We start from the raw sequence: 19,058 nt of genomic DNA, 5'->3' as shown, positions 1-19,058 counted from the left end.
AACTGATTTCATCGTTAACTGATTTCATCTTCATTTAACTGATTTCATCTTTAACTGATTTCATCGTTAACTGATTTCATCTTCATTTAACTGATTTCATCGTTAACTGATTTCATCTTCATTTAACTGATTTCATCTTTAACTGATTTCATCGTTAACTGATTTCATCTTCATTTAACTGATTTCATTTTCATTCTTCATTTAACTCATTTCATCGTTAACTGATTTCATCTGTAACTGATTTCATCTTTAACTGATTTCATCGTTAACTGATTTCATCTTCATTTAACTGATTTCATCTTCATTTAACTGATTTCATCTTTAACTGATTTCATCGTTAACTGATTTCATTCTTCATTTAACTGATTTCATCTTTAACTGATTTCATCTTCATGTAACTGATTTCATCGTTAACTGATTTCATCGTTAACTGATTTCATCTTCATTTAACTGATTTCATCTTCATTTAACTGATTTCATCGTTAACTGATTTCATCTTCATTTAACTGATTTCATCTTTAACTGATTTCATCGTTAACTGATTTCATCTTCATTTAACTGATTTCATTTTCATTCTTCATTTAACTCATTTCATCGTTAACTGATTTCATCTGTAACTGATTTCATCTTTAACTGATTTCATCGTTAACTGATTTCATCTTCATTTAACTGATTTCATCTTCATTTAACTGATTTCATCTGTAACTGATTTCATTCTTCATTTAACTGATTTCATCTTTAACTGATTTCATCTTCATGTAACTGATTTCATCTGTAACTGATTTCATCGTTAACTGATTTCATCTTCATTTAACTGATTTCATCTTTAACTGATTTCATCGTTAACTGATTTCATCTTCATTTAACTGATTTCATCGTTAACTGATTTCATCTTCATTTAACTGATTTCATCTTTTACTGATTTCATCGTTAACTGATTTCATCTTCATTTAACTGATTTCATTTTCATTCTTCATTTAACTCATTTCATCGTTAACTGATTTCATCTGTAACTGATTTCATCTTTAACTGATTTCATCGTTAACTGATTTCATCTTCATTTAACTGATTTCATCTTCATTTAACTGATTTCATCTTTAACTGATTTCATCTTTAACTGATTTCATCGTTAACTGATTTCATTCTTCATTTAACTGATTTCATCTTTAACTGATTTCATCTTCATGTAACTGATTTCATCGTTAACTGATTTCATCGTTAACTGATTTCATCTTCATTTAACTGATTTCATCTTCATTTAACTGATTTCATCGTTAACTGATTTCATCTTCATTTAACTGATTTCATCTTTAACTGATTTCATCGTTAACTGATTTCATCTTCATTTAACTGATTTCATTTTCATTCTTCATTTAACTCATTTCATCGTTAACTGATTTCATCTGTAACTGATTTCATCTTTAACTGATTTCATCGTTAACTGATTTCATCTTCATTTAACTGATTTCATCTTCCTTTAACTGATTTCATCTGTAACTGATTTCATTCTTCATTTAACTGATTTCATCTTTAACTGATTTCATCTTTAACTGATTTCATCGTTAACTGATTTCATTCTTCATTTAACTGATTTCATCTTTAACTGATTTCATCTTCATGTAACTGATTTCATCGTTAACTGATTTCATCGTTAACTGATTTCATCGTTAACTTATTTCATCTTCATTTAACTGATTTCATCTATAACTGATTTCATTCTTCATTTAACTGATTTCATCTTTAACTGATTTCATCTTCATGTAACTGATTTCATCTGTAACTGATTTCATCGTTAACTGATTTCATCTTCATTTAACTGATTTCATCTTTAACTGATTTCATCGTTAACTGATTTCATCTTCATTTAACTGATTTCATCGTTAACTGATTTCATCTTCATTTAACTGATTTCATCTTTAACTGATTTCATCGTTAACTGATTTCATCTTCATTTAACTGATTTCATTTTCATTCTTCATTTAACTCATTTCATCGTTAACTGATTTCATCTGTAACTGATTTCATCTTTAACTGATTTCATCGTTAACTGATTTCATCTTCATTTAACTGATTTCATCTTCATTTAACTGATTTCATCTTTAACTGATTTCATCTTTAACTGATTTCATCGTTAACTGATTTCATCTTCATGTAACTGATTTCATCGTTAACTGATTTCATCGTTAACTGATTTCATCTTCATTTAACTGATTTCATCTTCATTTAACTGATTTCATCGTTAACTGATTTCATCTTCATTTAACTGATTTCATCTTTAACTGATTTCATCGTTAACTGATTTCATCTTCATTTAACTGATTTCATTTTCATTCTTCATTTAACTCATTTCATCGTTAACTGATTTCATCTGTAACTGATTTCATCTTTAACTGATTTCATCTTCATTTAACTGATTTCATCTTCATTTAACTGATTTCATCTGTAACTGATTTCATTCTTCATTTAACTGATTTCATCTTTAACTGATTTCATCTTCATGTAACTGATTTCATCTGTAACTGATTTCATCGTTAACTGATTTCATCTTCATTTAACTGATTTCATCTTTAACTGATTTCATCGTTAACTGATTTCATCTTCATTTAACTGATTTCATCTATAACTGATTTCATTCTTCATTTAACTGATTTCATCTTTAACTGATTTCATCTTCATGTAACTGATTTCATCTGTAACTGATTTCATCGTTAACTGATTTCATCTTCATTTAACTGATTTCATCTTTAACTGATTTCATCGTTAACTGATTTCATCTTCATTTAACTGATTTCATCGTTAACTGATTTCATCTTCATTTAACTGATTTAATCTTTAACTGATTTCATCGTTAACTGATTTCATCTTCATTTAACTGATTTCATTTTCATTCTTCATTTAACTGATTTCATCGTTAACTGATTTCATCTTCATTTAACTGATTTCATCGTTAACTGATTTCATCTTCATTTAACTGATTTCATCGTTAACTGATTTCATCTTCATTTAACTGATTTCATCTTTAACTGATTTCATCGTTAACTGATTTCATCTTCATTTAACTGATTTCATCGTTAACTGATTTCATTTTTAACTGATTTCATCGTTAACTGATTTCATCTTTAACTGATTTCATCGTTAACTGATTTCATCTTCATGTAACTGATTTCATCTGTAACTGATTTCATCTTTAACTGATTTCATCGTTAACTGATTTCATCTTCATTTAACTGATTTCATCGTTAACTGATTTCATCGTTAACTGATTTCATCGTTAACTGATTTCATCTTCATTTAACTGATTTCATCTTCATTTAACTGATTTCATCTTTAACTGATTTCATCTTCATTTAACTGATTTAATCTTTAACTGATTTAATCTTCATGTAACTGATTTCATCGTAAACTGATTTCATCTTCATTTAACTGATTTCATCTATAACTGATTTCATCGTTAACTGATTTCATCTTCATTTAACTGATTTCATCGTTAACTGATTTCATCGTTAACTGATTTCATCTTCATTTAACTGATTTCATCGTTAACTGATTTCATCTTCATTTACCTGATTTCATCTTTAACTGATTTCATCGTTAACTGATTTCATCTTCATTTAACTGATTTCATCTGTAACTGATTTCATCTTTAACTGATTTCATCTTCATTTAACTGATTTCATCATTAACTGATTTCATTCTTCATTTAACTGATTTCATCTGTAACTGATTTCATTCTTCATTTAACTGATTTCATCTTTAACTGATTTCATCTTCATGGAACTGATTTCATCTGTAACTGATTTCATCGTTAACTGATTTCATCTTCATTTAACTGATTTCATCTTCATTTAACTGATTTCATCGTTAACTGATTTCATCTTCATTTAACTGATTTCATCTGTAACTGATTTCATCTTCATTTAACTGATTTCATCTTCATTTAACTGATTTCATCTTTAACTGATTTCATCGTTAACTAATTTCATCTTTAACTGATTTCATCGTTAACTGATTTCATCTTCATGTAACTGATTTCATCTGTAACTGATTTCATCGTTAACTGATTTCATCTTTAACTGATTTCATCTTCATTTAACTGATTTCATCTTTAACTGATTTCATCGTTAACTGATTTCATCTTCATTTAACTGATTTCATCTGTAACTGATTTCATCTTTAACTGAATTCATCTTCATTTAACTGATTTCATCTGTAACTGATTTCATTCTTCATTTAACTGATTTCATCTTTAACTGATTTCATCTTCATGTAACTGATTTCATCTGTAACTGATTTCATCGTTAACTGATTTCATCTTCATTTAACTGATTTCATCTTCATTTAACTGATTTCATCGTTAACTGATTTCATCTTCATTTAACTGATTTCATCTTTAACTGATTTCATCGTTAACTGGTTTCATCTTCATGTAACTGATTTCATTTTCATTCTTCATTTAACTGATTTCATCTTTAACTGATTTCATCTACATTTAACTGATTTCATCGTTAACTGATTTCATCTTCATTTAACTGATTTCATCTTTAACTGATTTCATCTTTAACTGATTTCATCGTTAACTGATTTCATCTTCATTTAACTGATTTCATCTTTAACTGATTTCATCTTCATTTAACTGATTTCATCTTTAACTGATTTCATCGTTAACTGATTTAATCTTCATGTAACTGATTTCATCGTTAACTGATTTAATCTTCATGTAACTGATTTCATCTTTAACTGATTTCATCTTTAACTGATTTCATCTTTAACTGATTTCATCGTTAACTGATTTCATCTTCATTTAACTGATTTCATCTTTAACTGATTTCATCGTTAACTGATTTCATCTTCATTTAACTGATTTCATCGTTAACTGATTTCATCTTCATTTAACTGATTTCATCTTTAACTGATTACATCGTTAACTGATTTCATCTTCATTTAACTGATTTCATCTGTAACTGATTTCATTCTTCATTTAACTGATTTCATCTTTAACTGATTTCATCTTCATGTAACTGATTTCATCTGTAACTGATTTCATCGTTAACTGATTTCATCTTCATTTAACTGATTTCATCTTTAACTGATTTCATCGATAACTGATTTCATCTTCATTTAACTGATTTCATCGTTAACTGATTTCATCTTCATTTAACTGATTTCATCTTTAACTGATTTCATCGTTAACTGATTTCATCTTCATTTAACTGATTTCATTTTCATTCTTCATTTAACTCATTTCATCGTTAACTGATTTCATCTGTAACTGATTTCATCTTTAACTGATTTCATCGTTAACTGATTTCATCTTCATTTAACTGATTTCATCTTCATTTAACTGATTTCATCTTTAACTGATTTCATCTTTAACTGATTTCATCGTTAACTGATTTCATTCTTCATTTAACTGATTTCATCTTTAACTGATTTCATCTTCATGTAACTGATTTCATCGTTAACTGATTTCATCGTTAACTGATTTCATCTTCATTTAACTGATTTCATCTTCATTTAACTGATTTCATCGTTAACTGATTTCATCTTCATTTAACTGATTTCATCTTTAACTGATTTCATCGTTAACTGATTTCATCTTCATTTAACTGATTTCATTTTCATTCTTCATTTAACTCATTTCATCGTTAACTGATTTCATCTGTAACTGATTTCATCTTTAACTGATTTCATCGTTAACTGATTTCATCTTCATTTAACTGATTTCATCTTCATTTAACTGATTTCATCTGTAACTGATTTCATTCTTCATTTAACTGATTTCATCTTTAACTGATTTCATCTTTAACTGATTTCATCGTTAACTGATTTCATTCTTCATTTAACTGATTTCATCTTTAACTGATTTCATCTTCATGTAACTGATTTCATCGTTAACTGATTTCATCGTTAACTGATTTCATCGTTAACTGATTTCATCTTCATTTAACTGATTTCATCGATAACTGATTTCATTCTTCATTTAACTGATTTCATCTTTAACTGATTTCATCTTCATGTAACTGATTTCATCTGTAACTGATTTCATCGTTAACTGATTTCATCTTCATTTAACTGATTTCATCTTTAACTGATTTCATCGTTAACTGATTTCATCTTCATTTAACTGATTTCATCGTTAACTGATTTCATCTTCATTTAACTGATTTCATCTTTAACTGATTTCATCGTTAACTGATTTCATCTTCATTTAACTGATTTCATTTTCATTCTTCATTTAACTCATTTCATCGTTAACTGATTTCATCTGTAACTGATTTCATCTTTAACTGATTTCATCGTTAACTGATTTCATCTTCATTTAACTGATTTCATCTTCATTTAACTGATTTCATCTTTAACTGATTTCATCTTTAACTGATTTCATCGTTAACTGATTTCATTCTTCATTTAACTGATTTCATCTTTAACTGATTTCATCTTCATGTAACTGATTTCATCGTTAACTGATTTCATCGTTAACTGATTTCATCTTCATTTAACTGATTTCATCTTCATTTAACTGATTTCATCGTTAACTGATTTCATCTTCATTTAACTGATTTCATCTTTAACTGATTTCATCGTTAACTGATTTCATCTTCATTTAACTGATTTCATTTTCATTCTTCATTTAACTCATTTCATCGTTAACTGATTTCATCTGTAACTGATTTCATCTTTAACTGATTTCATCTTCATTTAACTGATTTCATCTTCATTTAACTGATTTCATCTGTAACTGATTTCATTCTTCATTTAACTGATTTCATCTTTAACTGATTTCATCTTCATGTAACTGATTTCATCTGTAACTGATTTCATCGTTAACTGATTTCATCTTCATTTAACTGATTTCATCTTTAACTGATTTCATCGTTAACTGATTTCATCTTCATTTAACTGATTTCATCTATAACTGATTTCATTCTTCATTTAACTGATTTCATCTTTAACTGATTTCATCTTCATGTAACTGATTTCATCTGTAACTGATTTCATCGTTAACTGATTTCATCTTCATTTAACTGATTTCATCTTTAACTGATTTCATCTTTAACTGATTTCATCGTTAACTGATTTAATCTTCATGTAACTGATTTCATCTGTAACTGATTTCATCTTTAACTGATTTCATCGTTAACTGATTTCATCTTCATTTAACTGATTTCATCGTTAACTGATTTCATCTTCATTAAACTGATTTCATCTTCAACTGATTTCATCGTTAACTGATTTTATCTTCATGTAACTGATTTCATCTGTAACTGATTTCATCTTTAACTGATTTCATCGTTAACTTATTTCATCTTCTTTTAACTGATTTCATCGTTAACTGATTTCATCTTCATTTAACTGATTTCATTTTCATTCTTCATGTAACTGATTTCATCTGTAACTGATTTCATCTGTAACTGATTTCATCTTCATTTAACTGATTTCATCTTCATTTAACTGATTTCATCTTTAACTGATTTCATCGTTAACTGATTTCATCTTCATTTAACTGATTTCATCGTTAACTGATTTCATCTTCATTTAACTGATTTCATCTTTAACTGATTTCATCGTTAACTGATTTCATCTTCATTTAACTGATTTCATCTTTAACTGATTTCATCTTCATTTAACTGATTTCATCTTTAACTGATTTCATCGTTAACTGATTTCATCTTCATTTAACTGATTTCATCTGTAACTGATTTCATCTTTAACTGAATTCATCTTCATTTAACTGATTTCATCTGTAACTGATTTCATTCTTCATTTAACTGATTTCATCTTTAACTGATTTCATCTTCATGTAACTGATTTCATCTGTAACTGATTTCATCGTTAACTGATTTCATCTTCATTTAACTGATTTCATCTTCATTTAACTGATTTCATCGTTAACTGATTTCATCTTCATTTAACTGATTTCATCTTTAACTGATTTCATCGTTAACTGGTTTCATCTTCATGTAACTGATTTCATTTTCATTCTTCATTTAACTGATTTCATCTTTAACTGATTTCATCTACATTTAACTGATTTCATCGTTAACTGATTTCATCTTCATTTAACTGATTTCATCTTTAACTGATTTCATCGTTAACTGATTTCATCTTCATTTAACTGATTTCATCTTTAACTGATTTCATCTTCATTTAACTGATTTCATCTTTAACTGATTTCATCGTTAACTGATTTAATCTTCATGTAACTGATTTCATCGTTAACTGATTTAATCTTCATGTAACTGATTTCATCTTTAACTGATTTCATCTTTAACTGATTTCATCGTTAACTGATTTCATCTTCATTTAACTGATTTCATCTTTAACTGATTTCATCGTTAACTGATTTCATCTTCATTTAACTGATTTCATCGTTAACTGATTTCATCTTCATTTAACTGATTTCATCTTTAACTGATTACATCGTTAACTGATTTCATCTTCATTTAACTGATTTCATCTGTAACTGATTTCATTCTTCATTTAACTGATTTCATCTTTAACTGATTTCATCTTCATGTAACTGATTTCATCTGTAACTGATTTCATCGTTAACTGATTTCATCTTCATTTAACTGATTTCATCTTTAACTGATTTCATCGTTAACTGATTTCATCTTCATTTAACTGATTTCATCGTTAACTGATTTCATCTTCATTTAACTGATTTCATCTTTTACTGATTTCATCGTTAACTGATTTCATCTTCATTTAACTGATTTCATTTTCATTCTTCATTTAACTCATTTCATCGTTAACTGATTTCATCTGTAACTGATTTCATCTTTAACTGATTTCATCGTTAACTGATTTCATCTTCATTTAACTGATTTCATCTTCATTTAACTGATTTCATCTTTAACTGATTTCATCTTTAACTGATTTCATCGTTAACTGATTTCATTCTTCATTTAACTGATTTCATCTTTAACTGATTTCATCTTCATGTAACTGATTTCATCGTTAACTGATTTCATCGTTAACTGATTTCATCTTCATTTAACTGATTTCATCTTCATTTAACTGATTTCATCGTTAACTGATTTCATCTTCATTTAACTGATTTCATCTTTAACTGATTTCATCGTTAACTGATTTCATCTTCATTTGACTGATTTCATTTTCATTCTTCATTTAACTCATTTCATCGTTAACTGATTTCATCTGTAACTGATTTCATCTTTAACTGATTTCATCGTTAACTGATTTCATCTTCATTTAACTGATTTCATCTTCATTTAACTGATTTCATCTGTAACTGATTTCATTCTTCATTCAACTGATTTCATCTTTAACTGATTTCATCTTTAACTGATTTCATCGTTAACTGATTTCATTCTTCATTTAACTGATTTCATCTTTAACTGATTTCATCTTCATGTAACTGATTTCATCGTTAACTGATTTCATCGTTAACTGATTTCATCGTTAACTGATTTCATCTATAACTGATTTCATCTATAACTGATTTCATTCTTCATTTAACTGATTTCATCTTTAACTGATTTCATCTTCATGTAACTGATTTCATCTGTAACTGATTTCATCGTTAACTGATTTCATCTTCATTTAACTGATTTCATCTTTAACTGATTTCATCGTTAACTGATTTCATCTTCATTTAACTGATTTCATCGTTAACTGATTTCATCTTCATTTAACTGATTTCATCTTTAACTGATTTCATCGTTAACTGATTTCATCTTCATTTAACTGATTTCATTTTCATTCTTCATTTAACTCATTTCATCGTTAACTGATTTCATCTGTAACTGATTTCATCTTTAACTGATTTCATCGTTAACTGATTTCATCTTCATTTAACTGATTTCATCTTCATTTAACTGATTTCATCTTTAACTGATTTCATCTTTAACTGATTTCATCGTTAACTGATTTCATCTTCATGTAACTGATTTCATCGTTAACTGATTTCATCGTTAACTGATTTCATCTTCATTTAACTGATTTCATCTTCATTTAACTGATTTCATCGTTAACTGATTTCATCTTCATTTAACTGATTTCATCTTTAACTGATTTCATCGTTAACTGATTTCATCTTCATTTAACTGATTTCATTTTCATTCTTCATTTAACTCATTTCATCGTTAACTGATTTCATCTGTAACTGATTTCATCTTTAACTGATTTCATCTTCATTTAACTGATTTCATCTTCATTTAACTGATTTCATCTGTAACTGATTTCATTCTTCATTTAACTGATTTCATCTTTAACTGATTTCATCTTCATGTAACTGATTTCATCTGTAACTGATTTCATCGTTAACTGATTTCATCTTCATTTAACTGATTTCATCTTTAACTGATTTCATCGTTAACTGATTTCATCTTCATTTAACTGATTTCATCTATAACTGATTTCATTCTTCATTTAACTGATTTCATCTTTAACTGATTTCATCTTCATGTAACTGATTTCATCTGTAACTGATTTCATCGTTAACTGATTTCATCTTCATTTAACTGATTTCATCTTTAACTGATTTCATCGTTAACTGATTTCATCTTCATTTAACTGATTTCATCGTTAACTGATTTCATCTTCATTTAACTGATTTAATCTTTAACTGATTTCATCGTTAACTGATTTCATCTTCATTTAACTGATTTCATCGTTAACTGATTTCATCTTCATTTAACTGATTTCATCGTTAACTGATTTCATCTTCATTTAACTGATTTCATCTTTAACTGATTTCATCGTTAACTGATTTCATCTTCATTTAACTGATTTCATCGTTAACTGATTTCATTTTTAACTGATTTCATCGTTAACTGATTTCATCTTTAACTGATTTCATCGTTAACTGATTTCATCTTCATGTAACTGATTTCATCTGTAACTGATTTCATCTTTAACTGATTTCATCGTTAACTGATTTCATCTTCATTTAACTGATTTCATCGTTAACTGATTTCATCGTTAACTGATTTCATCTTCATTTAACTGATTTCATCTTCATTTAACTGATTTCATCTTTAACTGATTTCATCTTCATTTAACTGATTTAATCTTTAACTGATTTAATCTTCATGTAACTGATTTCATCGTAAACTGATTTCATCTTCATTTAACTGATTTCATCTATAACTGATTTCATCGTTAACTGATTTCATCTTCATTTAACTGATTTCATCGTTAACTGATTTCATCGTTAACTGATTTCATCTTCATTTAACTGATTTCATCGTTAACTGATTTCATCTTCATTTACCTGATTTCATCTTTAACTGATTTCATCGTTAACTGATTTCATCTTCATTTAACTGATTTCATCTGTAACTGATTTCATCTTTAACTGATTTCATCTTCATTTAACTGATTTCATCATTAACTGATTTCATTCTTCATTTAACTGATTTCATCTGTAACTGATTTCATTCTTCATTTAACTGATTTCATCTTTAACTGATTTCATCTTCATGGAACTGATTTCATCTGTAACTGATTTCATCGTTAACTGATTTCATCTTCATTTAACTGATTTCATCTTCATTTAACTGATTTCATCGTTAACTGATTTCATCTTCATTTAACTGATTTCATCTTTAACTGATTTCATCGTTAACTGGTTTCATCTTCATGTAACTGATTTCATTTTCATTCTTCATTTAACTGATTTCATCTTTAACTGATTTCATCTACATTTAACTGATTTCATCGTTAACTGATTTCATCTTCATTTAACTGATTTCATCTTTAACTGATTTCATCGTTAACTGATTTCATCTTCATTTAACTGATTTAATCTTTAACTGATTTCATCTTCATTTAACTGATTTCATTTTCATTCTTCATTTAACTGATTTCATCTTTAACTGATTTCATCTTCATTTAACTGATTTCATCTTTAACTGATTTAATCTTCATGTAACTGATTTCATCTGTAACTGATTTAATCTTCATGTAACTGATTTCATCTGTAACTGATTTCATCGTTAACTGATTTCATCGTTAACTGATTTCATCTTTAACTGATTTCATCTTCATTTAACTGATTTCATCGTTAACTGATTTCATCTTCATTTAACTGATTTCATCTTTAACTGATTTCATCGTTAACTGATTTCATCTTCATTTAACTGATTTCATCTTTAACTGATTTCATCGTTAACTGATTTCATCTTCATTTAACTGATTTCATCTTTAACTGATTTCATCTTCATTTAACTGATTTCATCTTTAACTGATTTCATCGTTAACTGATTTCATCTTCATTTAACTGATTTCATCTGTAACTGATTTCATCTTTAACTGATTTCATCTTCATTTAACTGATTTCATCTGTAACTGATTTCATTCTTCATTTAACTGATTTCATCTGTAACTGATTTCATTCTTCATTTAACTGATTTCATCTTTAACTGATTTCATCTTCATGTAACTGATTTCATCTGTAACTGATTTCATCGTTAACTGATTTCATCTTCATTTAACTGATTTCATCTTCATTTAACTGATTTCATCGTTAACTGATTTCATCTTCATTTAACTGATTTCATCTTTAACTGATTTCATCGTTAACTGGTTTCATCTTCATGTAACTGATTTCATTTTCATTCTTCATTTAACTGATTTCATCTTTAACTGATTTCATCTACATTTAACTGATTTCATCGTTAACTGATTTCATCTTCATTTAACTGATTTCATCTTTAACTGATTTCATCGTTAACTGATTTCATCTTCATTTAACTGATTTCATCTTTAACTGATTTCATCTTCATTTAACTGATTTCATTTTCATTCTTCATTTAACTGATTTCATCTTTAACTGATTTCATCTTCATTTAACTGATTTCATCTTTAACTGATTTAATCTTCATGTAACTGATTTCATCTGTAACTGATTTAATCTTCATGTAACTGATTTCATCTGTAACTGATTTCATCGTTAACTGATTTCATCGTCAACTGATTTCATCTTTAACTGATTTCATCTTCATTTAACTGATTTCATCGTTAACTGATTTCATCTTCATTTAACTGATTTCATCTTTAACTGATTTCATCGTTAACTGATTTCATCTTCATTTAACTGATTTCATCTTTAACTGATTTCATCGTTAACTGATTTCATTCTTCATTTAACTGATTTCATCTTTAACTGATTTCATCTTCATGTAACTGATTTCATCTGTAACTGATTTCATCGTTAACTGATTTCATCTTCATTTAACTGATTTCTTCTTTAACTGATTTCATCGTTAACTGATTTCATCTTCATTTAACTGATTTCATCGTTAACTGATTTCATCTTCATTTAACTGATTTCTTCTTTAACTGATTTCATCGTTAACTGATTTTATCTTCATTTAACTGATTTCATCTTTAACTGATTTCATCGTTAACTGATTTCATCTTCATTTAACTGATTTCATCTTTAACTGATTTCATCTTTAACTGATTTCATCGTTAACTGATTTCATCTTCATTTAACTGATTTCATTTTCATTCTTCATTTAACTGATTTCATCTTTAACTGATTTCATCTTCATTTAACTGATTTCATCTTTAACTGATTTAATCTTCATGTAACTGATTTCATCTGTAACTGATTTCATCTGTAACTGATTTCATCTTCATTTAACTGATTTCATCTTCATTTAACTGATTTCATCTTTAACTGATTTCATCGTTAACTGATTTCATCTTCATTTAACTGATTTCATCGTTAACTGATTTCATCTTCATTTAACTGATTTCATCTTTAACTGATTTCATCGTTAACTGAATTCATCTTCATTTAACTGATTTCATCTTTAACTGATTTCATCTTCATTTAACTGATTTCATCTTTAACTGATTTCATCGTTAACTGATTTCATCTTCATTTAACTGATTTCATCTGTAACTGATTTCATCTTTAACTGATTTCATCTTCATTTAACTGATTTCATCTGTAACTGATTTCATTCTTCATTTAACTGATTTCATCTTTAACTGATTTCATCTTCATGTAACTGATTTCATCTGTAACTGATTTCATCGTTAACTGATTTCATCTTCATTTAACTGATTTCATCTTCATTTAACTGATTTCATCGTTAACTGATTTCATCTTCATTTAACTGATTTCATCTTTAACTGATTTCATCGTTAACTGGTTTCATCTTCATGTAACTGATTTCATTTTCATTCTTCATTTAACTGATTTCATCTTTAACTGATTTCATCTACATTTAACTGATTTCATCGTTAACTGATTTCATCTTCATTTAACTGATTTCATCTTTAACTGATTTCATCGTTAACTGATTTCATCTTCATTTAACTGATTTCATCTTTAACTGATTTCATCTTCATTTAACTGATTTCATCTTTAACTGATTTCATCGTTAACTGATTTCATCTTCATTTAACTGATTTCATCGTTAACTGATTTCATCTTCATTTAACTGATTTCATCTTTAACTGATTTCATCTTCATTTAACTGATTTCATCTGTAACTGATTTCATTCTTCATTTAACTGATTTCATCTTTAACTGATTTCATCTTCATGTAACTGATTTCATCTGTAACTGATTTCATCGTTAACTGATTTCATCTTCATTTAACTGATTTCATCTTTAACTGATTTCATCGTTAACTGATTTCATCTTCATTTAACTGATTTCATCGTTAACTGATTTCATCTTCATTTAACTGATTTCATCTTTAACTGATTTCATCGTTAACTGATTTCATCTTCATTTAACTGATTTCATTTTCATTCTTCATTTAACTCATTTCATCGTTAACTGATTTCATCTGTAACTGATTTCATCTTTAACTGATTTCATCGTTAACTGATTTCATCTTCATTTAACTGATTTCATCTTCATTTAACTGATTTCATCTTTAACTGATTTCATCGTTAACTGATTTCATTCTTCATTTAACTGATTTCATCTTTAACTGATTTCATCTTCATGTAACTGATTTCATCATTAACTGATTTCATCGTTAACTGATTTCATCTTCATTTAACTGATTTCATCTTCATTTAACTGATTTCATCGTTAACTGATTTCATCTTCATTTAACTGATTTCATCTTTAACTGATTTCATCGTTAACTGATTTCATCTTCATTTAACTGATTTCATTTTCATTCTTCATTTAACTCATTTCATCGTTAACTGATTTCATCTGTAACTGATTTCATCTTTAACTGATTTCATCGTTAACTGATTTCATCTTCATTTAACTGATTTCATCTTCATTTAACTGATTTCATCTGTAACTGATTTCATTCTTCATTTAACTGATTTCATCTTTAACTGATTTCATCTTCATGTAACTGATTTCATCTGTAACTGATTTCATCGTTAACTGATTTCATCTTCATTTAACTGATTTCATCTTTAACTGATTTCATCGTTAACTGATTTCATCTTCATTTAACTGATTTCATCTATAACTGATTTCATTCTTCATTTAACTGATTTCATCATTAAATGATTTCATCTTCATGTAACTGATTTCATCTGTAACTGATTTCATCGTTAACTGATTTCATCTTCATTTAACTGATTTCATCTTTAACTGATTTCATCGTTAACTGATTTCATCTTCATTTAACTGATTTCATCGTTAACTGATTTCATCTTCATTTAACTGATTTCATCTTTAACTGATTTCATCTTCATGTAACTGATTTCATCTGTAACTGATTTCATCGTTAACTGATTTCATCTTCATTTAACTGATTTCATCTTCATTTAACTGATTTCATCGTTAACTGATTTCATCTTCATTTAACTGATTTCATCTTTAACTGATTTCATCGTTAACTGGTTTCATCTTCATGTAACTGATTTCATTTTCATTCTTCATTTAACTGATTTCATCTTTAACTGATTTCATCTACATTTAACTGATTTCATCGTTAACTGATTTCATCTTCATTTAACTGATTTCATCTTTAACTGATTTCATCGTTAACTGATTTCATCTTCATTTAACTGATTTCATCTTTAACTGATTTCATCTTCATTTAACTGATTTCATTTTCATTCTTCATTTAACTGATTTCATCTTTAACTGATTTCATCTTCATTTAACTGATTTCATCTTTAACTGATTTAATCTTCATGTAACTGATTTCATCTGTAACTGATTTAATCTTCATGTAACTGATTTCATCTGTAACTGATTTCATCGTTAACTGATTTCATCGTTAACTGATTTCATCTTTAACTGATTTCATCTTCATTTAACTGATTTCATCGTTAACTGATTTCATCTTCATTTAACTGATTTCATCTTTAACTGATTTCATCGTTAACTGATTTCATCTTCATTTAACTGATTTCATCTTTAACTGATTTCATCGTTAACTGATTTCATTCTTCATTTAACTGATTTCATCTTTAACTGATTTCATCTTCATGTAACTGATTTCATCTGTAACTGATTTCATCGTTAACTGATTTCATCTTCATTTAACTGATTTCATCTTCATTTAACTGATTTCATCGTTAACTGATTTCATCTTCATTTAACTGATTTCATCTTTAACTGATTTCATCGTTAACTGATTTCATCTTCATTTAACTGATTTCATCTTTAACTGATTTCATCGTTAACTGATTTCATCTTCATTTAACTGATTTCATCGTTAACTGATTTCATCTTCATTTAACTGATTTCTTCTTTAACTGATTTCATCGTTAACTGATTTTATCTTCATTTAACTGATTTCATCTTTAACTGATTTCATCGTTAACTGATTTCATCTTCATTTAACTGATTTCATCTTTAACTGATTTCATCTTTAACTGATTTCATCGTTAACTGATTTCATCTTCATTTAACTGATTTCATTTTCATTCTTCATTTAACTGATTTCATCTTTAACTGATTTCATCTTCATTTAACTGATTTCATCTTTAACTGATTTAATCTTCATGTAACTGATTTCATCTGTAACTGATTTCATCTGTAACTGATTTCATCTTCATTTAACTGATTTCATCTTCATTTAACTGATTTCATCTTTAACTGATTTCATCGTTAACTGATTTCATCTTCATTTAACTGATTTCATCGTTAACTGATTTCATCTTCATTTAACTGATTTCATCTTTAACTGATTTCATCGTTAACTGATTTCATCTTCATTTAACTGATTTCATCTTTAACTGATTTCATCTTCATTTAACTGATTTCATCTTTAACTGATTTCATCGTTAACTGATTTCATCTTCATTTAACTGATTTCATCTGTAACTGATTTCATCTTTAACTGATTTCATCTTCATTTAACTGATTTCATCTGTAACTGATTTCATTCTTCATTTAACTGATTTCATCTTTAACTGATTTCATCTTCATGTAACTGATTTCATCTGTAACTGATTTCATCGTTAACTGATTTCATCTTCATTTAACTGATTTCATCTTCATTTAACTGATTTCATCGTTAACTGATTTCATCTTCATTTAACTGATTTCATCTTTAACTGATTTCATCGTTAACTGGTTTCATCTTCATGTAACTGATTTCATTTTCATTCTTCATTTAACTGATTTCATCTTTAACTGATTTCATCTACATTTAACTGATTTCATCGTTAACTGATTTCATCTTCATTTAACTGATTTCATCTTTAACTGATTTCATCGTTAACTGATTTCATCTTCATTTAACTGATTTCATCTTTAACTGATTTCATCTTCATTTAACTGATTTCATCTTTAACTGATTTCATCGTTAACTGATTTAATCTTCATGTAACTGATTTCATCGTTAACTGATTTAATCTTCATGTAACTGATTTCATCTTTAACTGATTTCATCTTTAACTGATTTCATCGTTAACTGATTTCATCTTCATTTAACTGATTTCATCTTTAACTGATTTCATCGTTAACTGATTTCATCTTCATTTAACTGATTTCATCGTTAACTGATTTCATCTTCATTTAACTGATTTCATCTTTAACTGATTACATCGTTAACTGATTTCATCTTCATTTAACTGATTTCATCTGTAACTGATTTCATTCTTCATTTAACTGATTTCATCTTTAACTGATTTCATCTTCATGTAACTGATTTCATCTGTAACTGATTTCATCGTTAACTGATTTCATCTTCATTTAACTGATTTCATCTTTAACTGATTTCATCGTTAACTGATTTCATCTTCATTTAACTGATTTCATCGTTAACTGATTTCATCTTCATTTAACTGATTTCATCTTTAACTGATTTCATCGTTAACTGATTTCATCTTCATTTAACTGATTTCATTTTCATTCTTCATTTAACTCATTTCAACGTTAACTGATTTCATCTGTAACTGATTTCATCTTTAACTGATTTCATCGTTAACTGATTTCATCTTCATTTAACTGATTTCATCTTCATTTAACTGATTTCATCTTTAACTGATTTCATCGTTAACTGATTTCATTCTTCATTTAACTGATTTCATCTTTAACTGATTTCATCTTCATGTAACTGATTTCATCATTAACTGATTTCATCGTTAACTGATTTCATCTTCATTTAACTGATTTCATCTTCATTTAACTGATTTCATCGTTAACTGATTTCATCTTCATTTAACTGATTTCATCTTTAACTGATTTCATCGTTAACTGATTTCATCTTCATTTAACTGATTTCATTTTCATTCTTCATTTAACTCATTTCATCGTTAACTGATTTCATCTTTAACTGATTTCATCTTTAACTGATTTCATCGTTAACTGATTTCATCTTCATTTAACTGATTTCATCTTCATTTAACTGATTTCATCTGTAACTGATTTCATTCGTCATTTAACTGATTTCATCTTTAACTGATTTCATCTTCATGTAACTGATTTCATCTGTAACTGATTTCATCGTTAACTGATTTCATCTTCATTTAACTGATTTCATCTTTAACTGATTTCATCGTTAACTGATTTCATCTTCATTTAACTGATTTCATCTTTAACTGATTTCATCGTTAACTGATTTCATCTTCATTTAACTGATTTCATCTTCATGTAACTGATTTCATCTGTAACTGATTTCATCGTTAACTGATTTCAT

This window comes from Semicossyphus pulcher, unplaced genomic scaffold (genome assembly GCF_022749685.1).
Source record: "Semicossyphus pulcher isolate SPU_LCO1_2020_fin unplaced genomic scaffold, fSemPul1.0.p SCAF_29, whole genome shotgun sequence".
In the NCBI taxonomy this organism is placed as follows: domain Eukaryota; kingdom Metazoa; phylum Chordata; class Actinopteri; order Labriformes; family Labridae; genus Semicossyphus; species Semicossyphus pulcher.
This window is presented reverse-complemented; position numbering follows the sequence as displayed.